Below are 25,580 nucleotides of genomic sequence, written 5' to 3' on the forward strand. Positions count from 1 at the left end.
TTTTCTCTTTTTAGAGTAGCCTTCAATGGGAAAAAGGACCCATTACCACATAAAAAACAAAGTTTCAAAAGCAGTTTTAAAAATAGTTGAATTCTAAAATGTAAGGCAACTTATTCACAGCAATTCTATAAAGAAAGACTTGTTCACTATCTAATTGCATCTCTTTTTCTCAGCCAATATGGCATCCGGAGCTGAGACAAGGACTGTGTGATCCCCACAGTAAGATGCTCAATTAAACATTTACCCACACAAGCTCTATGTGTGTCTGACAGCATGAGTTTATTGTTATTATTGGGTATTTATCATATTCTAAGCACATACCAAGTTCTGTACATGCATAATCTCATTAAAGTAAGTACTGTTATGATCCTTATTACACAGACAAGAAAATATAGATGCAGATGAAAAAGTTACCCAAGGAAATATGCTAAAAAATAATGGTGGAAAATAGCATTTAATGAACAAGCAGAGAAATAAAATTCAATCAATGTATCTCACCTAGATGGTAGAAGAACCATTAGAAAGGAGCATTCTAGAAATCAAAACTAGAGATAAATGTAGTGAGAGACCAAGAAGATAAAGACTTTAGAATGCATGCTAGGTTTCTGAATTAAGAGTGAAAAATAGTTTCAAATGAGCATTTAATAGTCAGGTAGGAGTACATTGAGAAATTAATGAAAAATTACAAGATAGAGATAATAGTTGAATTAGTGTCCTATGAGAAGGAGATAAATTTGATTGCATGTTGATGGGGAAAGGAAAAATATATTTGAGAGCAGGAAGAATGACCTAAGTTTGTTTTAAGCCTAAGAAGAAATCATTGGTTGCAAGGGAGAGATGGCTTTAGGAAACAGAAGCTTCCTGGGGTGAGAGTAGATAGAAGTCTGTAGACTCAATTGAAAGCCCACTGTAGGCTCAACAGAAATCAGTATGGCATGTTGATTTTCATATTGTTTTTATATAAATATATGGCATTGTCTGTATTCACTCCATAGTGGTTGTCTATATTCATTCCATACATAAATGTTTATTAAGTAATACAAGACTACCAAGATTTACAGAAAATTTATTAGGTAATATGTGGTGAGCACTGACATTGTTCTTGTAGTGGGGCCTAAAGATGAAAGGCTCAGACCTGTTATCGGTAAGACAGGTAAGATAAGTAAGATTGTCCAGCAGACAAGACAGGTAAGATTTGCTTCAATCTAGAATGAACTCAGTACTCTGAGATCATGTAGAAGGGAGACCCAAGCCAGTAGATGGGGAGGGAAGACTTTCAAAAAGAAACACCAGGAATTGAATATTTAAATTGAATTTTAATTCCTAAACATACACATGTGTAAAGGTATATGTATATGCTCGTGATATATATACTCTATCAATATTGGAGTTCAAAACCAGGATCTCTCAGAGATAGATCACTATTAGATTATTTGAAACTACTATCTAAGTGATAGAAAGGTTTATGAAATATCACAGTAAAATTTGCTAGACTATCTCTAGACATTGATTTGTTGCATATTATCTTTTTCAAATAGAATTATTTTGAAATTATGAAATTGAAAATCATATTGCTTAATATCTTATTTGCACTATTACTTTTGAGAATCAAACTTAGAAGAACTAAATTTCAGCATAGATACAGTAAAATTAAAGTCCATCGGGGCAAATGTTTTACCAGATAAATGTAAAGTAACAGCAGAAATCACAAAACGTTTATTCCTCACAAAATCTCTGAGTTGAGTGACATTATTATTACCATTTTACCGATGAAGGAATTGCGACACAAAGAAGTTCATAAACTATCCCAATTAATATCTCTATTAAGGACAACACTGAGAATATATCACAACAAAATAAGGTAAGGTTAAGAAGGTTCAAATAAAATATCAATGGATGAACAAAAGACATCTTAATACTAATAACTTGATCAAAATGTGGAAATTACAAAAAAATGCACCACATTGGCTAATTCTAGACACAAACAAACATAAAAAAGCTATTACATTAATCTCCATCGATCATAATAAAGGGACCAAAATGTATGAGGTAATATAGAATGCTGATCAGTACCTTGTTGAAACAGTTTTTTTGTTTGTTTAGTCTGAGGTATTCATTGTTACTATGATATTTCATCTCATAAGATATGGACTTTCAACATTAATGTAATAGATTTAATAATTTAATATAGAAAAGGATGTCATTAATATATGAAACCATTCATACTTAACATCTAATTGTTATTATTCCAAAATGTCTCATAGAAAAAAATGGAAAGTATGAGTGAGGAACAAAATTTATATCCAAAATAACACTGCCTGAAAGCCTCTCAGTTGATTGGATTTGCAGCATAATTACTTCACAAGTAAATAAAAGGGTAGATTTCTCTCTCTCTTTCCTTCCATCCCTTTACCTCTCTTTCTCTTTTACTCTCTCTCCTACTTTCTTTTCCCATAACAACATGTGTACTGTAAATGTATCTAGAAAGAATTTCTGAAATATTGAAAAATTTGTGCATATACTTAATATTATAACTTCTAAGGGATATTTTTGTTAAATTTCACCTTTGGCTACTGTTATATCATATCATACAATGTTAAATTCATCAAAATGAGTAATTACACAGAGGAAGAAATGAGTTAATTATTAAGGGAAATAATTAGGATACATGTATTGAGATTGGATTAGAGTGTCCTTGAATGCCAGTCTAAGAATTTTCTACTTTATTCTAAAACAGTAAGAAAACACTGAAGGTTTTTGAGCTGGGTGACAATGGCCAATGTCATGTATTAGAAAGAAAAGTCTGACAGCAGAGCTTGGATCTTTCAGGAAAAAGAAAATCTAGGAACTAGGAAAATATTTGGGAAGCCTATTAAATTGTGCACAAAATTGTACATGTGTCTAATATTATTGACCAGAATTAGATTTGATATTTATATTGTTTTAAAAATTACTCATTTAAAAATAGTGCCTCATTTTGCAGATTGTGATATTAGGCATTAATTATGTTTCATATGTCATGTAACTCTCTGAATTAAAGAAGATATTTTAAGGAGTAATAGTGTTGAAACATATTTTTACAAAATTATGCTTTAGAAGGAGAGGAAGGGTGGGGGGAGAGCGAGAGAGAGCGAGAGAGAGCAAAAGAGAGAGACTGTCAGAATCTGTGAAAACTTGCCTACTGCACTGAAAAATTACCCTCTAGTGAATTGCCTTCAGGCTGCATTTTCAGAAATTATATTCTAGTAGTGGTCAATTTTTCACCACAAAGGGTGATATTTCTCTCAATAAATTTGATTCCTAGTCAATATTTTTATATATAATATGGTCTAGGCATTTCACAGTTAAAAATGACCAAGGTTAAAATGTCTTATAAATGCATATGTTTATTAAACATTGTCCACATAAGGTGAATGCTAGTATTCAGCTGTTGAAGCTAAGTGTGTTATAGGTCTACTTGTCACTCCTTCTTCTTAGACAATCTCGACAAATAAACATTGGAGCCTATTATTTATTGTTCTCATCCTCATTCTTATTCCTATTCAAATAGGAGAATATGCTAGTTATTTCTGCAAGGGGACGGAGCTTCTTTTTATAAGCCATAACATGCTGTAATTACAGTGAAGTAGATTCAATACAAGAAGATCAAGATGTGAACAATCAAGTTTAGGTTCATTTCAAATACATGTTTATTTCCTGAGATTATAGTCTTAAATGTTTAATAAACCTACACTCATTTTTGCCCTACATGACAGTTCACATCGGCTCCTGCTAGATTCTAGCACACAGCTCTGCAGCATAGGAGTGCATTGAAATTGCTAGAGAAGCTGATACAATCTGATTTACAGTAAAATGGGTATGTGATAGGAGTCCACTCTCACCTCTCTAATTCAGTCATTCAACTCAAGAGCAGTCACTCATTCAACTGACTTCAATCATTGCTTCTTCACTACAGGAAACTACATGTAAGTCTCCAATATTTATTTTTCACCTAAGTTCTTCATTTAAAATTTAATAGAAAACATTTAACATATTGGTACTGCTTTTATCTCAAACTTCTGTCTGCTATTAAATTTATTATTGTTGCCTAGGAACTGCTTCTTTCTCCTCACAGTCCATTAGCCACTGGACTTACTAATGATGTGTAGAAACTTTGACGCTCTTGTGATTCTGCTCATTTTATCATGACTAAGTCCAGAGCACTCTTTTATGAGTCTCCCTTTTGGTGATTCTCTTTGATTTGCTTCTTCTTTCCTTTCCATTTTAATAGAGGAATTCTTTACCCCAAACAACTGCGAGAGCTTTCTAGCTGTTTTTCCAGCCTCTAGTTTCTCCCTTTCCGTCCATCCTGTTTGCTGCCAAACAATGAATCTTCTGAGAATGTTACAATATCACAAGTTCCCTTCTCAAGAACCTAACATAGTTGCCCAAGACCCTGCCTATCTTTCACTGGCACTCATGAAGGTCTTACCCAGGAGGAGAGACCTATGTAAATCTATGATGCTAAATATGCTATTAATTACAATTTTTGATTAACATTCTATTTGGGGTCAAAGAGAAAAAAATGTTAATAGACATTTCCTAAAGAATTTGTAGGCTTCTTGTACCTGTCGACTGTTCTGGCTAAAGTTGTTTTCTCAGTTATAATTTCTTCCACCTAGTAGATCTACCTAATATATTATGCCACTTGGAAATGATTGTCAGACACAGAAAATCCTCCTCATTTTATTTAAGGGAGAAATATTTGTGTGAATGGTATAAAATATTTTATCCATTTATTCTCTCTCTTGCTCTTAATTCCTTTTTAAATAGGATATAAATATTGATTTGCTTTTAACTTTAATGCTTTATTTTCAATCAACATTGTAAACAAGGTCCAAATCAGGGACTCAGTTCAGCCAATAATTTTATTTATAAGCAGAATATAAATGCATATGTGATATAAGCATCTCCCATTAACATTTTTCTGAATCAATAATGGCCTCTATCTTCTAGGGATGCCTTATCTTATCCATATAGTGATACTGATATACCTTCATTGAACATGCAATTTTGTGCAGATAGTGTGCTCTGTGATTTATCTATAGTGTCTCATTTAAGATTCACCATAACCAGGTAAGCTTTAATAGATTTAAAAAATATATATGGCTTAAATAAGTTAAGTAACTTGCTAAAAGACATGTGAGTAAATTTCCAAGTAAGAATTTGGATAGAATCTTCTCTGACTTCAAAGACCATGAATATAATATCCATGTAATACTGTCATCCATTGCTACCAGCAGTATATCATTTTCTATACTCAGTTATAGAAAACCACATATATGCTGTCCTATTCCCTTGACAGATGTGAACTTCTTGACAAAGAAATTTTGCCTACTAATCTTCAGTTTCAACAACACAATCTAAGACCTACATAGCAAACAGCCAAATATTGTTGAACTGAATGAACTATACTTTCTGATTTAGAATACAAAATACCTGTTCTTATAGGCAAGGACATAATACACCATAGGTTACATATAGTATGTTTTAAATATTTTATAAAATATATTTCAAATGAGTTGCTTCACAGAATACCTGGAATTACATTCCCAAGGGAGGTGATCATTTTCCTCTCAGAGAGGCAGTGGGTAAAGTGCAGACTAAAGTGTAGCCTGTATGACACTGGAACAATTACTGAAATCACACTGTGCCTCAGTTTCTTCATGTATAAAAAGGATTGGAAATAGTAAAATGTTTACATAGGTTTCATATGATAATTAAATCAATTAATAAATAAAAAAGCACTTAGGTCAGTGCCTGACATATTGTTAACACTAAAAATGTTATGTATTATCATTACTTATATAAGTGACTGTTTTCAAATATTTTGATCTCATATAGGTCATCTTGATCTTTAAATTCTTAAAATTATTGACAACCAAAAGGGTCATTATTATCTATATCTATGGGTTATATCTACTTTATTATAAATTAAAACTGAGAACATTTAAACATATTTATTAATCTAATAATATTAATAACCCATACATGTTGAGATAAATGTTTATGAAAAATAACTACTTGTTTAAAACAAAAATAGTGAGGACAATATGCCATTATTTCATTTTATGTTTTCAAGTCACCTTCAGCTTTGTGATATCACTCATTGTACAGTCTCTGGAGAACTCTCTGTACACTAGTGAATGACAAAAGCGAATTGTGTTTTAGCATTACTTGGTGTACTTTTGAGATTAAGTAATCCCAGAAAGGAGACTGAGGAAACCTGGGGTTCTCCAGACCACACATCAGGAAGTAATAGTTTATAAAAACGTTTCTAAAAGTGAGTTGATTCTATGAAGTAAAATTGTATAAGTTGAATAAATCTCATGATTTTAAACATCATTGGCTACTACCAAGTTATGATATGTATCCAATTTTGAATTCTCCAAGGTTTTGGGATGTAATATTGTCTACCTTTTCAAAGAAAGATGTAGTTTTCCACCCGTTAGAGTAAGAAAATTCTAAGGTAACCAACCTTTTCCTCTAAGTAGGAAAATTACCTACTGACATTCTGGAAAGTTACCTTTGCACCTCTTTACTCATTGATGTGCACAAAACCAGGTTTGAAAGCACAGAGTTTAAACCCAAATGGAAGAAAATCAGGTTTAAATTTACCTAGTTTTACAGGAAAAACGCTTAGGAGATTCGTAGTCACAATTAATGTGAAGAAAAAAAGGAAGGAAGAAAGGGAAAGAGGGAGGGAAAAGGGAAGGAAAGAGGGAAGGAGGGAAGGAGGGAAGGAGGGAAGGAGGGAAGGAGGGAAGGAAGGAAGGAGGGAAGGAAGGAAGGAAGGAAGGAAGGAAGGAAGGAAGGAAGGAAGGAAGGAAGGAAAAAAAGGAAGGACTGACCTTTTATATGGTACATTGTTTAGATATTTGGCTAAAAGCATTTTTGAAAACTTTAGACTTAAACACTGATGATATAAAGTAAAATAGAATAAAAATATCTTAATCAAAATAAATATTTCCAGGAGATTGTTTTTTAATTACATTTTAAAAGAACAGGAAAGCATTTTGATACCTTATATACCAAAATTGGGATGAATTTGTTTACTTTTCAACATTCTTTTCCACCAAATTAGAGTCCCATGATTCTCTGTGAAATAAGAAACTAATTCCTTAATTTTTAAAACTCTAAATATAGAAAAAATGTCCTCTTTTTTTTTTTTAATTTACAAGGAAAGGAACATATGAGCTCTTTGGTGTTGAACAAATCTGACGTGTTAAAAAAAAAGTTTCACTGCCTAATAAAATTGTGTCATTTATTTTTGTGTTCAAAGCTCCTAAAACAGGATTTAGCACAGTAGCAACTATTGATATTATTTCGTGATTATACTGTGCCAGACACTGTGCCACACGCATTATATACATTTACCAATTTGTTCCTCACAACAACACTTTGTGGTAGATGTTACTAAACTCATTATACAGACACATTAATCAAAGCACAGAGTAGTTAAGTAATTTGTTCAAAGTTACAGTGACCATATGTTTGGAATCAGAGTTTGATCCCTGGCAGCCTCTGTCTTGAGAACTGGTCTCTACTACCAGAGTGTATTGCCAAACTCAGGAAAGTGAATACATAAATGAGGGCATTAAGTTTATGCCATTTTACTTAAAATTTTAATGTAGCCTTGTTTTCTTGGTATAATTTACATAAGAAAACAGTTAATTCAGTAGCAGAATAATAATTAAAATTGGCCAACAAGAAAATACAAAAATAAAATTCTAAAGCCAGTGTAATCAGTGGCTAGAGCCAGGAAATAATACTATATTTCTAGCCCCACTAAGTAGTCACATGTTTATGATACAACTTTACACATAATTTCATAGTAAATTTATCTAAACTTTCCTCTCATTGCTGTCCATTGCTCAGTAACAGGATGGAACCAAAGAACAGGTTATAACCAAAGATTGTCTTGATTGCATGGGTATTTCTAATTTAGTCGATTAGTAATTCAACAGGATTACCTATTCCTGTTCCCATTCAAAGAGTTTTGAAATCACTGAATTTTCAACAAAATGTGTCTTTATCGTTTACTAGACAGTTCCACTTGAATTTCCCACTGACAGCATGATTTTTTTTTACCTTTTTTTTTTACATTTCCACAGTGGAATTAATCATTTTGTTCACCAACTTCCTCCTCCTCTATGCCAGTCTCTAAGAATAGTGCCAACTTCAAGATACGGTCTTGCCAGAAACTTAGGAGTCTTCCGAAATGTGTTTCTACCACCTCTTCTCCCAATCGTTAGGTGCCAAGTCTTCAATTCTATCTTTTAAACAGCTTTAAATATATCATCTTTACTCCATCCCTTCTGCCGAGTCATAGCTCAAATCCCATTATTGTCCCTCCTACTACTCAAGCATCCTCTTAGTTGGTATCCTCCTCTTGTTCTGGCTTCCAGCCAACACTTTTTCATGGCTGAGACTATCACCAAGATGATCTTTTCAAATTATAAATCTAATCATGTCCCACCATTTAAAATTTTTAGTGACGTTCCATTTTTAAAGAATAAAATTAAAACTATTCAGCATGAGAAAGAATGTCAAATGCCATCCGCTCCAGGTTACCTTTCTCTTTTCCATTTTGACTACCTTCCTCTATCCCTCTGAAACTTTTAAACTCTTCTTCTGACATTCTGAAGCTTTAGAAAATACAATGTATATTCCACACACCATCGTTTTGTAAGCCGGGGATTTTTGCCATCCAGCTTCTTCACCTCGTTTCTACTCACTTTTTATAACATGTCTCCTGTCAGATGCTTTCTCTAACCTTTCTATTCCACTGCCTCTGTTCTTCCTCTAGGCTGGCATCTGGTGGCATATATCCCCATGACAGACAGTGTGAGCTTTGACATAGGGCTTATTTCTTTGTTTATTTATCTGTTTTCTCCATTTAATGAAAGAGATGCTAACAAACTCATCTTTGTATCTTCAGTGACTAGTATAGCACCTGACATATAGTCAACGCTCAATAATTATATGTGTAATGAAAGTAAAAATTATAAATAAAGTTATATTAACATTGCTTTCCTTTCTGTTTGCTATATTTTAAAAAAATAAACCTTTATTTTGCCTAGCTAATAAGGTTTTATTATTTTAATTAGTGACTAACTTTGAATTCTTAAAGAGGTATAAATAATAACTATCTGAATAAAAATCAAGTTATAAGTTTAATATTGGATAAATTAAAACTATTACTTTTAACTCTAGCTCAACTATAAGAAGCTGAAAAATAATAAAGTAGGTCTCATTGCTGATAAAATTATTAGATTTGCTTATTTTTAAAATGTAGTAATCTCTGCTCTCTTGCTATAATTCTTAAATAATTAGTTCATAAATTAATCTCAAAATAAAAAAAAGTTTGCCACAGTTTAAAAATGCTTGAAACAGCATTTATTGCTATATTTCAAAATCTGGCTGCAATGGTTAGAGGGTTCATGGAAAAATTCAACTTGTCTGTGTAGTATGACACAGTGCTCAGATCACTGTTCCAAAGTTAGCCTTGAATGGATTTAAATTTTAGTCCTCTGTGACTTCCTAACTGTGCAAGTTTGGGAAAAATTATTTAACCCCATTTAACCCCTCCTTTTTTTTTCCCCAGCTATAAAATTGGGTTGACCATAGTCTTTACCTCATAGGTTGTTGGTAGACTGATATAATATAAAGCATGAATAGAACTAAATACATTGCCAGACATAGGAAGGCTCTATAAATGATTCCATTTGTGTATCTTATCATTTTTATTACAACTTTAATATTATATTTAAAACTGACAATCCCTTGGAACATATCCCACCGAGTTCTATTTTATTCATAACCTACATGTGCCTGGCTGCACTCCTGAGCTGTAGCATCATCAGCCATGTCTTAAGAGGCATGGAAGTATTTACAGCATCTGGCTCTTCAAAACCAGCTGGCCTGTTTCATAAACCCTACCTCCTGTTGTCCAAATTTCCAAAGTCAGCATGAAACTCATAGGGGATTCAAAGAAAAGACACTGCTGGTGCTGAATAAAAAACAGTTTATGATTCCATAAGGTCACAAGTCATTGTCTTTCTCAAGATGGGAAACTCTTGATTAACAATAACTGCTCCTGCCTAAATTACTCTAAGACTTTCAGAGATGAGTTCACTACTTAATACTCATGTAGGAGCATATGGTTAGCAATGCTTGCACAAAGAATGAGTTGATGTGTTTTGTGGATAAAGGCATGCAAATAGTCTGGATAAAATCCAGAATGGGATAATGATGAGGACTGCCAGGCAGGCGCATTACAATTGGAGTCACATGTGACTTGTGATTCCCAATAACTGAGCCAAAGACAAGAACTAAAAGACAGAGGGAAGCTACTTTGTTTCTCCATAACTCTTCACATGTCTCTTACTGTCCATATCACATTTCTCCTTCTATTAAACTATTTGTGCGATTCTTTTATCAATGCTACTTTATTGTAAATTTCATAAAAACCAGATTTTATGTCCAATGTTGCCATGTATGTGAAGAATGACAGAGAATTTGCCAAAGAAAGATGAATGATTCAATTACTAATACAATGACTACAATCAAACCCATCCTAAAATAGAATGTCAAATTCTGATATATACATTAGATTTTAGACATTAAACAAAATAAATATGAATGTCAACTGGATAACCACAATATATGAAGCCATTTTAATAATAAAAAATCTTATCACAATTTATTTTTCATATTTCAGTAAGAGGAAGAGGTTAAAGGTAATATTCTCGAGTAATTATCTTCAGCATTTAATAAGAGTAGGGGAAACCAGTCTCAAATGGATTTGTAAGTGACCCTATCCCCAAGACTCCATTCAAGATATTGGAAGGGATGAGGCATGATGAAAATGAGATAAATCATGAACTAAAATAGGCAAGATAGAAACTTATTTGCAGATAACTCACTGCAGCTGTGTAGCATATATGAAAAACTAGGTGAATCTGATACCCAATGTCAATTTTTTTTTTTTTTTGGAGCATCAACTAGGTGTCTCTAGAGAAGAAATGAAAGGAATGAAATGTGTGAAAAATGTAATGAGGTCTATAATATCTCTAAATACTGACCGTGCTTATAATCTAAATTAGATTACAAGGTCTACACTCAATGGAGGATTCAATTAGGCAGGATCAATTATAACAACTACATATTTTCAACAATTTAAAAAAGAGAGACACAAGTTCATTTCATCTATATTACATGTAACTAAAATTAGTTTATATTTCATGACAAGAGTCCTATAAAAATCTGACAACAGTTAAGAATTAATTTGAGATTTCATAGACTTTTTTTAAATGAATTTACCTGAGTTTCCAACAGTTATTTATCAATATAAAAATAGAGATAAATTATAAGTAATTCAGTTTTGAACAGCTAGATAAGGGAGCTGACAAATTGTCTCAGTCATTTTTTTATGCTTCACTAAAATAAAAGTAATGGAAGTTACAACTTTTTTACAACTGGAAAATTGTCATTCACTTTATTTCTTATTCTCTATATAAATGATTATCTCTAAAAATAGTTAGAGTCTTCTCCTATATTTTGAAAAACCTAGAGTACATGTTCATTTGCATGTGAAAATTTTAAAAAATTGATCCTCTATATTCAATGGGGTTTCAATAAGCTATCCATTATTTATACCAACTTATTAGAGAAGAAAATATTTAATCTCTTTAGAATGAGAAAGAAAGAAAGAGAGAGAGAGAGAGAGAAAAGTGAAAATAATAAAGAAAAGCAAGACGACTACCAAAGTTAATCTTTTAAAATGATTTAATTATTTAATATGTATGCTAAAAAAGAAACTGTGGAACAGTATTAGATTACCTGAAGAGGAAGAAATTGGTTAAAAAAATTAAAGATTTTTATGTATTTATTTTTAAAACCAGGATCTCTGACTAACCACTATTATATTGGACTAAATTACATATATATTTACACATGGATCAGCTAAAGCTTTACATAACTAGTACTTTAAATGCTGAATTTCTAACCCTAATAACTAAGAGCACAATTCTTCCTTTCTGTACCTCTCATAAATATAAAATTAAAAGAAAATAAAAGAAAAAAGGGATGTGTATAGAGACAAGCTTGAGCTTTCTTAAAGGAGAGTTTGAAAAACTATTCTCTAAGTACTGCTTAAAATTTTGTACAGTTTTAGCATTCCAGGTGGAGCTGGAGTGGATAAGGCAGTGGGGGTGGGGACATGAAGGGGCACAGGTTACCATCCAAATAACTGTTTAGCAATGGAAGCTAATTTTACAAATAGAGTATTTATAATAGGGATGCCTGATAATGAACATTGAGAACTCAGTCACAAAGAAATCTAGATGAGGCCTGGGAAATCTAGACAATGGTCAGGACAGAAATATTGGGAGAAATATTTCATTATAGACTAACTCTGGTACAATCTAGGGATTCATGGAGTCAGGTATATAACATTAACCTAAATACTAAATGAAAATGAAGCACTATCCCACACAACTCACCAAAATTAACTCAAAATGGATTAAAGGCTTTAATGTAAGACCTGAAACCATAAAACTTAGAAGAAAAATAGGCAATAAGCTCGTAAAATTGGACACAAAAAGTGAAGGCAATCAAAGCAAAAATAAACCAGTATGAACACATCAAACCAAAAACTTCTACACAGCACAGGAACAGTCAACAAAATGAAAATAAAACCTATTGAATAGAAGACAATATTTACAAGTCACATGTTTAATAACAATATCCAAAATATATGAAGAATTCATATAACTCAACAGCAATAAACAAAAATACAAAAAACAATTTGATTAACAAGCCAGAAGATCTGAATAGACATTTTTCCAAAGAAGATATACAGATAGACAGACAACAGTTACATGAAAATTTTCTCAGCATCACTAATTATTTGGGAAATGCAAATCAAAACCTCATACCTGTTACAATGGCTATTCTCAAAATGATAAGTGCTAAAAAATGATGGTGGAGCTATAGAGAAAAGGAAACATATGGCCACTGTCGTGGGAATATAAATTGGTGCATTTAATATAGAAACCAGTTCCTCATGAAATTAAAAACCAGACTACCGTACAATGTAGGAATTCTGCTTCTGGGACTATATTGGAAGAGAAAGAAAACACTAACTCAAATAGCTATATGAACCCATATTCATTACAGGATTATTTTCAATGCCCCGTGGACACAGAAACTAAGCGCCCATTGATAACTGAGTGGCTAAAAAAATGTGGTATGCACACATACACACACAATAGAATATTATTCAGGCATAAACAATGAAATTTTGTCATTTTTGGCAATACAAATGGGCCTTGAATTCATTATGCTAAGTAAAATAATCAGACAGAAAAAGACAAATACCATATAATCTCTATTACATGTGGAATATTAAAACACACACACACACACAAGTTTATAGAGGTGAGCGTAGGAGGTGGCAAAATAGGTGATGGGGGGTCAAAAGGTACAAACCTCCAGTTACAAAATAAATCAGTCCTGGGGATTTAACATACAGCATGGAGACAAGAGTTAATAATGATGTCTTTCATATTTGAAAGTTGTTATAAGAGTAGATGTTAAAAGTTCTCAGCACAAGAAAAAAATATGTAACATGTTAACTAGACTTACTGTGATGATCATTTTGCAATATATACAAATATTGAATTATACAACTGAAACAAGTATAATGGTGTATATTAACTATACATAACTAAAAATAAATGCTACCGTGTGACTTTTGGCAAATTTTTACCTCTGATTCTTCACTTGCAAAGTATTATAATACCAATTTGTATATTATTGAGGATTCTCATCAGAAAATATATATTGTGTCTAATAAAGTACCTTGTATATAGGTAAACAATTATAAATGACTTGTAATATTATTATTCACATTCACATTATTCTCATTATTGTCAGTTTTATTGTTTGTGTTGTCTTCTCTTCCTTAAAACAAGACCAGGATCAAAGTGTGAAATAAAACTAAAGCAACAGGGAGAAGATAAATGGCCCTAGCTTTAACATACATGATATGGGAAGCAGACTGTCTGCATGCATTTATATTTTTGATGACTAACTTGAATTTCTCAGTTAAGGAAAAAATTTTAATCTTGATTTCACTCCAAGTATTCGCTTCCATCTGCTTTTGAGCATGTTGTTAAATCTGTTTGGCATGAAAGAAGGGTAAAGATATTTTGATTGCCACTTCTGAAAGAGAGAGAGGGGGAAAAGAAGACTAAACTGGTCTATTTGGTTAGAAGTGCCAGGTTAGTAGTATTTTATGATGTAAAGCTTTAGCTTTTCTTTCTTTTTTTGAAAACAGATGAATAAAATACTTTATAGTGCACATATTCTCACATAAACCAAATAATTCAGTATTGATGTCACAAAATATGTGCAATACCATTTGTATTTAGTAAATACTTTTTATTTTTTACCTATCTAGACAATCCTTCAAAACTTGATGGGTACTGAACAAGCTATACCCTTGTATTAGAACCATAAGAGTAAAAATGAAAGTGGAAACAAATTTAAACAAATTTACTCCTTGTATTTCCTCACCAGTGAACTTAAGATTTGATTAAGAAATATGCTCCCATCTTTCTCTAAACAGAAAAGCAATAGAAACAAATCACTAAGAATAAAAATCAATACTTTTGAAATATAATTAAAATATTCTGTAACTAATAATTATGAAATGAAAGACATGATATTCTGAGAAAATGTTTGCAACAAATATGCTGAGTTACAATGTCTTCTATATACAAATACTTAGAAATAATAAACACTTTCTAACAACCCAACATGAAAAGATAATAAGCAAATGAAGAAATAAAAGGCTAAGAGTTTGACTTTAATATCAAATAAATTATCAAATAAATTAAAAGTAAAAAAAACAAGTTACAACTTTTTAGAAAATTGGCTTTTTCTAAAAGAATTTTTTTTTAACTGTAGGTTTGAAGGAGGTATGAGACACACTCCCATACATCACTATATGTGTTTCTGACAGACAATTTAAAATGTGTCTTAAAATCCATGAAAATCTGTGGAAGCTCACATACAAAAAAAAAAAAAAAAAGAGTTTATTAATTTAATCATTTATCAAGGATTAATTGAACTAATTTTCTCTACTATATTCTATAATTTTGGAAACTAGTTTGCACTCAACTTTTTAAAATTAATCAACTTCTGTCTGGATCAAATAACACATATCTATTACAAAAAAATAACATATGTAATGCCGAAAAATTATTTAACATTTTAATTTAATCGAGACATTATGGTGTCCCATGGACATAGCTGTAAGAAGGCCATATTATAAGACATGCATACAATTCTCATTTCTCATATATAACATGAAATTTATGAATCACAACAAAATAAAATTTGACACATTCAAATTACTAGACCACTGAGAAGTTAGATTAAAATTTAACATTTATTAAACTTCTGGCTTTTTAAGAAAGCACAAAGGCCAAAGTGTTTTACATGGTAGTGCTTACTTTCTTATGCTTCTAGAATCACAGAAGTTGCTGCTCCTCTAATCTTAGAATACATACTCATAAGATAGAGTCAACTTACAGAGGCATGACCAATAATACTCCTTGCTTGCCACTGAAATTCATGTTATATGATTTCATTTACTTAAATTGTTATAAAAAGAAAAATTATAATGATGAAAGCAAATCATTGGTTCCTCAATGCACAAAGTGGGTTTGACAACTATTAGCAAGTAGATAGGGGATTTTTAGTAGTGATCATTCTAAAATTGAATTTTGCACAAATTTACTATATAACCCATGAACTTCAAATCTAAAGTAGGTGAATCTTATGCTATGTAAATTATACCCAAAAAATACTGTTTTAAATTTTTAATTTAAATTATATTGCTGCCTTTGTTGACATATTTGACTTATTTCTGTTATTTTGTTTTATAATTATTAAATATTCTTCATTTTAATTGGATAGATTAAATTATCTTTGGTTGGCTCAACAATGGCATCTTAATTTATTTTACATGTAAATGATTGAAATCTACACAATTTTCAAATTTCCCCTATAAATATAAATATCTTATCAAAACAAAAATCTTAAATGCTGAGCCAGATAGTAATCATTTTGTGCTTTTATTTCCCTCTGATCACACACACCAAAAAATAATTTTCTTATCCTCTGCCCATGTTGGTATTATATTGCAAAGTACAGATTATGGAAAGTCTCTAAATTTTCTAAAATCCCACCTCATACTTTTTCTACCTTTGTCACTATATTCAACTTTATTTTTTCTGTTTTGGCATCTCTTAGATTGCATCTAGAGAAAGGTCCAAGAGGCCAGGCTAACTCACCATTGTTCATCTCAAACTCTTCTCCAAGCATCATATTTTTCAATGAATGTTCAACATCTTGAACTACATTGCCACTCACTCTCACTCATTTGGCAGCTATCGTATATTAATTTTCATGTTAATTCCTTGTTTTATGCATATCCGTACCTTCTTTAAAAAGAGTAAATACTTAACAGGTTTCGGTTCTTCATTTTATTCCTTTATATTCACCACTTTTTCCACAGTGACTCCATCTCCTCCACCCTGTCACGGGAAATGTTCTTTGATAATATTGATGATAATGTCTAATGACAATGATAATTATAAAAGATTTTCATATTTTAGAATATTTTATATTCAAGAAGGATAGGGTCTATAGATGAAGTATAATAAAAAAAATAAAACCTCGTCACTTTCAGAGTTCTATCTTAAAAGAATCAAAAGAGGCAAAATAGACTTTCGACCTTATTCTACCTCATCCAAATTTGAAACAAAATAAAACATATCAAGAGTTTAAGAAAAATGAAAACAGAAAAGGCTTGATTCTTGGCACTCATTTCATCCATGATGGAATGGCCTTGACAACAAACCAATAGGTAGTGAGCTTGCCAGTAAGGTATGAATTGAAAATAGAATTAGATTACTACACCCACATATCCTAAACGTATGGAAATGAAAATAAAATTTGAGTTGATTTAGCTTGGGTAAAAGCTCCAGGTGTTAAATTTATTTTTAAAAGACCAATATAATCTTGAGGAGAACCTATTTTTAATTTTGCTCCTAATATTTATGTGAGAGGTTGGAGAGACTAGTTTGAAACAGAGATTTTTTTAAACAATGTAACCAATAAGAAATCGAGGATAAGTTAATTAGGCCTGAAAATTACAGGCATGTGTCAGTGACTTTCATCCACAACCCTTTTTTTGTACTAGCAATGCTGTCCACTGTAGGAGATGTGAATGAAATTTCATTGCCAACTTGGTAAGCACCAAAAGATGACAGAGCAAAGGTATTCCCATTCATTCTAGACAAGATGTAATAAAGTCAAAGTGTTCACCTAGGTTGCAGCTCCTACCAAGGATTCTGAATTCCTCCTCTAATTTGTTCAAGTTGTCTAGGATGAAGGATTAGAAGGTTGCTTATGTAGAAAGAAAGGGGATCTTTTATTTTTCCAGAGAAAATATTGGGAAACCTTTTATGCTTAAATAGAGAGCATAACTGTCAGGGACTTAAACCATGGTATCAAAACCAGGCTTACTTCTCAAAAACAAAGGGATTTTTTTTTTTTCAAGGAAAAGCTTTCTTTCTTTCTTTCTTTCTTTCTTTCTTTCTTTCTTTCTTTCTTTCTTTCTTTCTTTCTTTCTTTCTTTCTTTTTCTTTATTTCTTTCTTTCTTAATGGAAACTTCTAGGTAAGGTATTGGTCGGTGTTGGATTTTACTAATTAAAAAATGTATTTTAAAAAATCATAGAGCATGGCCATAGATCTTGGTAGGATAAGGAAAAATAACAAAAAAAAATATATTTTAAATCTACTAACTGAAAAACTTCAGGAAGTGTACATATTCTAGGCTTAGAATGACCAATGTATTCTTACTAGCCTGGAGATTTCCAAGGCTTAGCACTGAAATATCGAAATATCTGCAACCCAAGAAACTGTTCAATTCTAGGCAAAGCGGGAGAACTAGTTACCTTATGATAAGAATCTACTAACTAGCATGGAATAATCTATTATTTTGAAATAATATTGCTGCCTTGATGTGAGGAGTAAGTCAAGAGGAGAAAACTTTTTCCAAAGAACATATGGCCAAGGATCTCTCCAAGTATAAATGGAAATTCTCCATCCCTAACACTGAGGCATGTGTTGCTCTTGATTAATGATCGTCTTGTCTGCCCAATATATTTACTAGGTCTGTGGTGAGGGCCAGATGCCAGTCACTCCTGATATCCCTCCAAAAAGAATGAAAAAAACTGAAAATTTAAGCTAGAGCTTTCCATTTGTTTGGGGATCTACCTCAGTATTAACTCTCAATCTAAACAAACCGTGGGACCTGACATATTCCCTCTGTTGTCTTATTTATTTTCAAAGTAATTATTCAGTAAAATATTGAAACATATTACAGTTAGACCTAACTGATACATAACACATAACAGAGCCCATGGCTATTGGAAGGAGATTTATTGGTACTTTATCAAAATTTCTATCATCTGTGCAAAATTTTAAAAATAGTCCTCAGAGCATTAGATTATATAAGGGCAAACGTGCATTCCACCTAAGGCAGGAGTTTCAAGAAGGGAGTTAGTTACTCTGTAGTAGTGTTATACAACACACATGCTCTAGTATGTTATGCCAATAGCATGTAATCTAAATACTTCTTGATTACATCAATTAGGTTTTATTTTACTAGTTTATATACTAAAGCTAATCTGATGTGACTTTACCAACTGAATATATCAACAACCTAGTTAAAATAACTCTACTTAAATCAATAGTTTATTTAAATGAGTTATGGTCTACAGCCATGCCACCTGAATGTGCCCGATTCCATCTGATCTCAGAAGCTAAGCAGGGTTGGGCCTGGTTAGTACTTGGATGGGAAACCATCTAGGAAGACCAGGTGCTGTAGGTGTAAAAACTAAATAGAAAATAATAATAATAAGGGATTGTAAGATGACAAGGTCCTTGCAATCTGTGAGGTCAACTAGGAGTCACCTCTCCTAAAAAAAACAGAGTTATAAATTAGGAAAAATGTTCAAATTTTAAGCCAAAGAAGTATGAAATAATAACAAAGTAATTAATTCATTAATCAAGGGCTAGACAAATGTGACAATGTAAGCCTGTGCCAAATAGTAAAATATATTGCTATAAAATTATAAAAATTCAGTTGATCCTTCAGATATTTTAATAACATTCATATGTTCATATGAACAGAAATTTGGATTCACCGCATAGATAAAACATCCTAACAGTTGTCCAAATTGATTAAATTTATTTAGCTCTCTTTGAGATGACTAGTACTTTGTGGGTAGCCTAAATATTTAATAGTTTGTCTAGTGGCATTTTGAAAAAAATAGAAAAAATAAAACTTTTCTGGAAGAGATTTTTCTTAAAAAGACCGATGCTTCCAGTCCTAGAATCCTCAAGTGCCAAAAAATGTTTTTCTCTTTTTTGTTTGAAAGAAATTGTCAAGAGGTTGATGCAGAATAATTGATTATCTGAGGCTATCTATATATAGATGAGATATCCTGGCATAATATGATTTTTGAAATAGTAGTAAAATTAAGATCATAGATTTTTGGATACAATTTTTACTGTTTAATGTCGATTTCTAGAGTAATCTTTTTAATCTCTGTTCAACAATGAACCTTATATTTGTCCGTTATTTTAACATTGATGTTCATTGTAAAAAGCCTTCAGATAAGTGCAGTTCCAGGACCACATTTCCATTTACTCTTGAATAGAGCTCAGGCACTCTCAGCCACACATCCATTTCAGGCAATGTTCAGGATTGAACTTTATGGCATGCTGTGTTACTGGTGTTAAAAGAATATTTCAGAAACCATTATTTTGTGGATACTTCAAAATACACAGTGGAATGGCCTCAAATGTAATAAAAGAAATTACAAAATATTCTATTCTACCAGTATAATAAATGTTGTATTCTCTTATTTCTCAGAATACAATGTAGTATAACTTCAAAGTTGGGAAAATGTATATTAAGATATATAAAATCTTGAGATGCTATTTTTCTCTTTAACTGCTTATAAATAACTATTTTTGTTATGTAGACAAAACACCTTTCTTTCAAAAAAAATTACGTTACCAATCAAAATGCTTTTTATATAAGAACTACAAATTTTAGAATGTCATTAGGTAAGAAAATGGGATTATGAACTAGTAATTTACTCTGCTCCAACTGACCCCTTTTCATCCCCTCATCTTTCTAACTAACTTTGTTGTTGTTATTCATTTATAAAATTCACTACTTCTTCTGAGTTTTTGTGACATTGGAAAACTCCCTCCTTATTTTCTTAGCACATATTTGGGGAAAAAACGAGTCATACCTTTACTGTAGCCCAACTTCTTTTCACCTTGTCTTCCACCTACATCTGATTGTTGCTAAAGTCCTCATTTGGAAAGGCAAGACTATCTAACTGGAAACACCATATTGGGAAAAAAAGGAAGTTTAGCATTTATTGAAAAAGCTCTAGATTCTGGACAATGACTTCAGGGTTTTTTTATTTTTTTTAAATCATCTCTGAGACACAAAATTTGTTTTATTAATGAAGAAATAAAAACCCCGAGATGATATATTTGAAAACTTCTTCAAAAACATATGTGGTGTCAGGGCTGACATTCAAACTGAGATTTATCTGATTCAATATCTATGTTCTTTTTTATTGCACTTCACTAATCTTCATTCTAGGAAGTAAAAGTAAGAAATTTAGATTACGAAAATCACTTAATCCTTTAGATCAAGATGGTAGATTCCTGAAATTCTTGCCTAACTTAAATGTTGTATGACTTTATACTACAGGATATTGCAGTTCCCACTCTTGGCCCCTTGCTAATAAGTTATGTGATCTTCAGGAACTCATTTCATCATTTTTCAAACTTAGCTACACATCTATACATTTTAAAGAGAGCTCTTTAAACATGAAATACTCCTATGATGATATCTGTGATATATTATTACTTTATCTTTATTTTGTTAGAGGATTCAAAATTTTAAGTTACACAAATGCCTCAGAAGAAACTATTAATTAAAATATTAAGAGAATAATTACATATTCACAAATGGTAAAGGTGGATACGCAAATGAAACTCACAATTTTGAAGTAATTGCCAAAGTGTCATTCACAGTTTTATAAAAGTGTAATCTGTATATAATATGTCTACACAAAAAAATTTGTACTAAAATACTTTGTAGGACCCTTATGTGTTAAACGATAAGTTAAATTATATTATATGTCACGGAAATAAAATTAATTCAATAATTGTCATCACCTCTACTTCTCTCATGGAATGAAATAGAAAATGCTACTGGACATGAATAATACACTAAAGATACAATGACAATTGACACTCAACAAAAATCAAACAAAATAACTTCTATGTGATTATTTTTGTTTACCTTACAATTTTGAGCTAGGTAAGGATTATATTTTTTTTGAGAAATATGAGCTTTTTAAATCATAGTAGGCAATAATAAAATTTTATTTAAGTACAAAATAAGGTTAGCACATTTGTGTAACTACTACAGATGAGAAAATGTTAAAATATATATTTTCCATTTTGAAAACTCAACATGTATAAATTAAGAATTAAAAATATTGGATATAATTGTTGAACAAGCATTTAACACAATACTGACAATTCTAGCCATTGTGTAAAACATTTAGTTAATTCACTATTAGTGCACACACACACAAAAAAGGGCTCTTTATATAAACATGCATTTTTTATAGTATGGTCCATTGGAAAGCAAGTGAAAACTTTTAATAACTAAGCACCTTAGAAATGGGGCTAGGGCCTAAAGAAAAGCCAGAATTTGAGAGCCAGATGTGTTCTGTTCCCCCTTTAAAATATATTCTTAAAGGAAAAAAAAAAAAAAGAGGAATTTAGCTCTTTCTTTGATCAATTAATCAGGTGCTAATTAAAGTTATCTAGATAGCATCATATCCGTGGTCTAGTATAGGCAGAGAAACTAGGGCAATCTTCATTTATTACTGTCAGAATCATGAGCATCAACATCACTAAATTCTTATCATCATCATCATAAAATTATTATACTTCTAAAACTCTTATAATTCAAGGGTTGTAATGTTAGAAGCAAAAGTAAGTTCATCTGAATTGTAGAGGAGGAATAAAATGTTGAAATACAACTTTAAATAAGACAGCATGTGCTATTTACTGTTAGGAGATAGCAGCATCATGTAGCATGCAGTAATTGAAAGGGCCATCATTCAATGGCAACAAAAATAGAGTGCAGCTTCTAAGGCGAAAAGACAGAAATATGAAGGGCAGTTGCCCCTGCAAACCACAGCCACAGCTGCTACCCAGAAGACATACTACAAGTGAGCTCCCAATACTAACTATTTGACAATAAATCACACAAATAGGAACCCAATTCTCTTCGTGTTTTAAATAAAATTCTGCATTAGTATTATGAACACACAAAACCGTATGTATTGGATTTAGCTCTAAAACTAAAGTAAGTGGGAGACAGAGTGTATGTGCGTGTGTGAGAGAGATATTATTCTTCCATTTACAATCTTTCCATGGTTTCTGGCTGTCTTCATGATGTACCTCAAACACCACACTTTTTCATTGAGGGCTTTTATGTCCCCCAATGATAGTCTCTTTCACCCTTTATACAAGAGAACAACGATACTATGTGCATCATTTTTGAATCATATAGTCTTAAGATAATCGCTTCAAAATTTTTTTTCTCATTTAAATGTATATGTATCTCTATAAGCCATTAATCAATAACTGAATCTAGCCTTAAATCATGAATATTTTCTCATGCCATTGACCATTCTTCTACACAGAATCTAATGTCTAAAGTCTGGTTAGGGTTAACTTCCTTAAAATTATGATGTATAATTTCACAATATATCAATTTAGGGTCATATATATTCTTTGTAACTATTCACTATTATAAATAATGTTGTGATAAATATCTTTTTACATAAGAGTTTTAATTCTTCTGATTATTTACTAGAACTTGAATCACTTGGCCAAAAGATATGAGAATCCTAAATACATTAAATATTATCATTTAAAAATGTTAAACTAGGTAATACTCCCATCGGAAGTCTGTGAGAGTATCTATTTCACTGCACCATTGTCATCTCACAGTAATATTATTTTTAAAAACTTGTTACCGATTTTCTATGACAAAATGGCCAATACCACCTATATACTTTATTGATCCATCCTTATGACTAAAGAGTGCTCTGAGTTCAATGAGGGCACCTCTTATGTCTTATTTATTGTTCTATGATTTCATATGTCTGGCCTAAAGTACTCAATAAATATTTGATGCTTGACTAAATAAATAAACTGTTTTCCTGAGTCTGAAGTCTATAATTGACTATGATATAACTCTATTTGATGGACTACAGAAATTCAAAGCTCAACATATTATAAATTAAACTCATATAACTTCCCAACTTGATTAGATCCACAGTCATCTCCAGAGTCACCAAGTTTTAAAACTTCAGAGTCATTTTTGGCTGTTCTTTTTGTCTCAAACTCTTTATTCAATAAGCCATCAAGTTGCATAAGTTATTCTTATTAAGTTTTATTATTATTATTATTATTATTATTATTATTATTATTATATGTCCTCTAATGTACTTGTAGTCTTTTAGTTGTCATTTTCATCATTTTCTGACTGCAATATACCAACAGTCTCCTAAATGGGAAGTCTATTGTAGACTCCCCTTTCCAACTGCTCATAGGCCACATCAGGGTTTCTCAACAGAAGCACTATTAATATTTTGGACCAGAGAATTCTTTGTTGCAGAGGTTGTCCTGTGTATTGTAGGATGCTTAACGACATCCCTGTCCTTTGCTCATTAGATGTCAATTATGACTCTCCAGTTGTGCCAACTAGAAATGTCCCTAGGTATTATCAAATGACTACTGAGAAGCAAAATTGTTCCTACCCTCCCGATTCCCTCTTGAGAATCATTGATCTGTATTATAGCTTACGATCCTTAGAGGTCTCCTCATTTCCTAAAAATTTCTTATGACATTTAGGTTTCTTGAAATTTTACACCATTTTACCTTTTCTAGCTTTATTAGTTACTATAATCTATTTCTCTAATATCTTTCCTCTCAAATTAAATAGAATATCTTGCTATATCTGGAGCATACCATATCTTCTATTATAAATAGAACCTACCCATTCTTTGAGATCCATCTCATGTGTCATCATTTGTATGATTCCTTTCCTGAGGCCTATGTGCTTCAATAGCTCTTATACCACTTAGTACTTCATTCTAGCATATTATTGATATGTTGGTCACCCCTTGAAAGCAAGAATTGCTTTCTATTGATCTTTGTACACCCAATTCTGAACATCATGATTAGTCCATGGTGAGCATTCAATAAATATTGAATGAATTCAAGTGTACTATTGATTGGTTAGGTGTGCACACATTCATACCTCCGCACAGCTAAAGCATAATGTTTGGGTTTTTAAGTGAATATCTCTATGTTGTGGTGGTCATCTAAAAGCACCTCACTCTAAATACTGATACAATATTTCTTGCATTTTTATATACAGTATTCTTATATACTGTATTTATCTGTATTTTTTCTGATGTAGTCTTTGCATTCTGTTACATAAGGAATTAACTAAATAGAAAATTTTATTTTAAAGTTTTGTATTAATATAATGTATGGATAATATCCATTAAAAAGTCACATTGTATACATAATTTATAATTACATTTTAAAATAATCTTTAACTCTGGCTATCATGCCTCTGAATTTTCACCTACTTAACCTGAATAATAAAGTTAGGTAAAATTTCATTTTTGACTGAGTACATGCAAACCAAGCACTTAGCTAGCTTATTTCCTTCTATTTAACTGCAAGAGACAATTTAAGAGGAAAGTAGGAAATGGATATAGTTGTAGAAGCCCTGAAATACATTTCTACAGACTATTCACAACGAGTAAAAGAGATAATGATGAAATACCTCTAAAGCATATTGATGGGTTTCCTTGAAAAAGAGAAAAAAAAAAAAAAGAGAAGAAAAGATTATTAGAAGCAGTGGGTTGGAGAAACATATCTTAACTATGGTTTTGTGGAAAAAGCCATCAGCCATTATCTAAGTTTGCACAGAAGTCAACATTGTAAAACAGGTGAGGTCACCCTCGAAGCATTTTTTTTTTTTCTCACATACCATTATCTGTTAGCGTACATGTTTTAGGGCAGTAGTTTGAAATACTCAATAAATATTAATAATTTAGAATTGCCTACATTAGACAGGTGACAAAGGCTGTTATTTTCACATGATCAATAGAGAGATACAAGAGGATATTAAATGATTTGATCATTACAGCAAAAATCAAAAATTAGGGTTTATGTTAAACAACATTCAAATACATTTTATTCTCTCAAATTCAGTGACTGGCCTTTAAACATTCTGCAGCCAAGGTTAGACATAACAGAAAAT

The 25,580-nt window shown here is 31.6% G+C and overlaps 1 long non-coding RNA gene and 1 pseudogene across 1 annotated transcript in view; one reads left to right on the plus strand and one right to left on the minus strand.

Moving 5' to 3' along the window:
* The window catches only part of LOC107509434, a 687,588-nt gene that overhangs the window by 287,482 nt on the left and 374,526 nt on the right, over positions 1-25,580 (minus strand). The gene's annotated exons all lie outside the window — the stretch shown is intronic.
* On the plus strand, positions 18,896-19,013 carry LOC118609503 (annotated as a pseudogene).

The sequence above is a fragment of the Rousettus aegyptiacus genome, unplaced genomic scaffold, assembly GCF_014176215.1.
Source record: "Rousettus aegyptiacus isolate mRouAeg1 unplaced genomic scaffold, mRouAeg1.p scaffold_m13_p_11, whole genome shotgun sequence".
Lineage (NCBI taxonomy): Eukaryota > Metazoa > Chordata > Mammalia > Chiroptera > Pteropodidae > Rousettus > Rousettus aegyptiacus.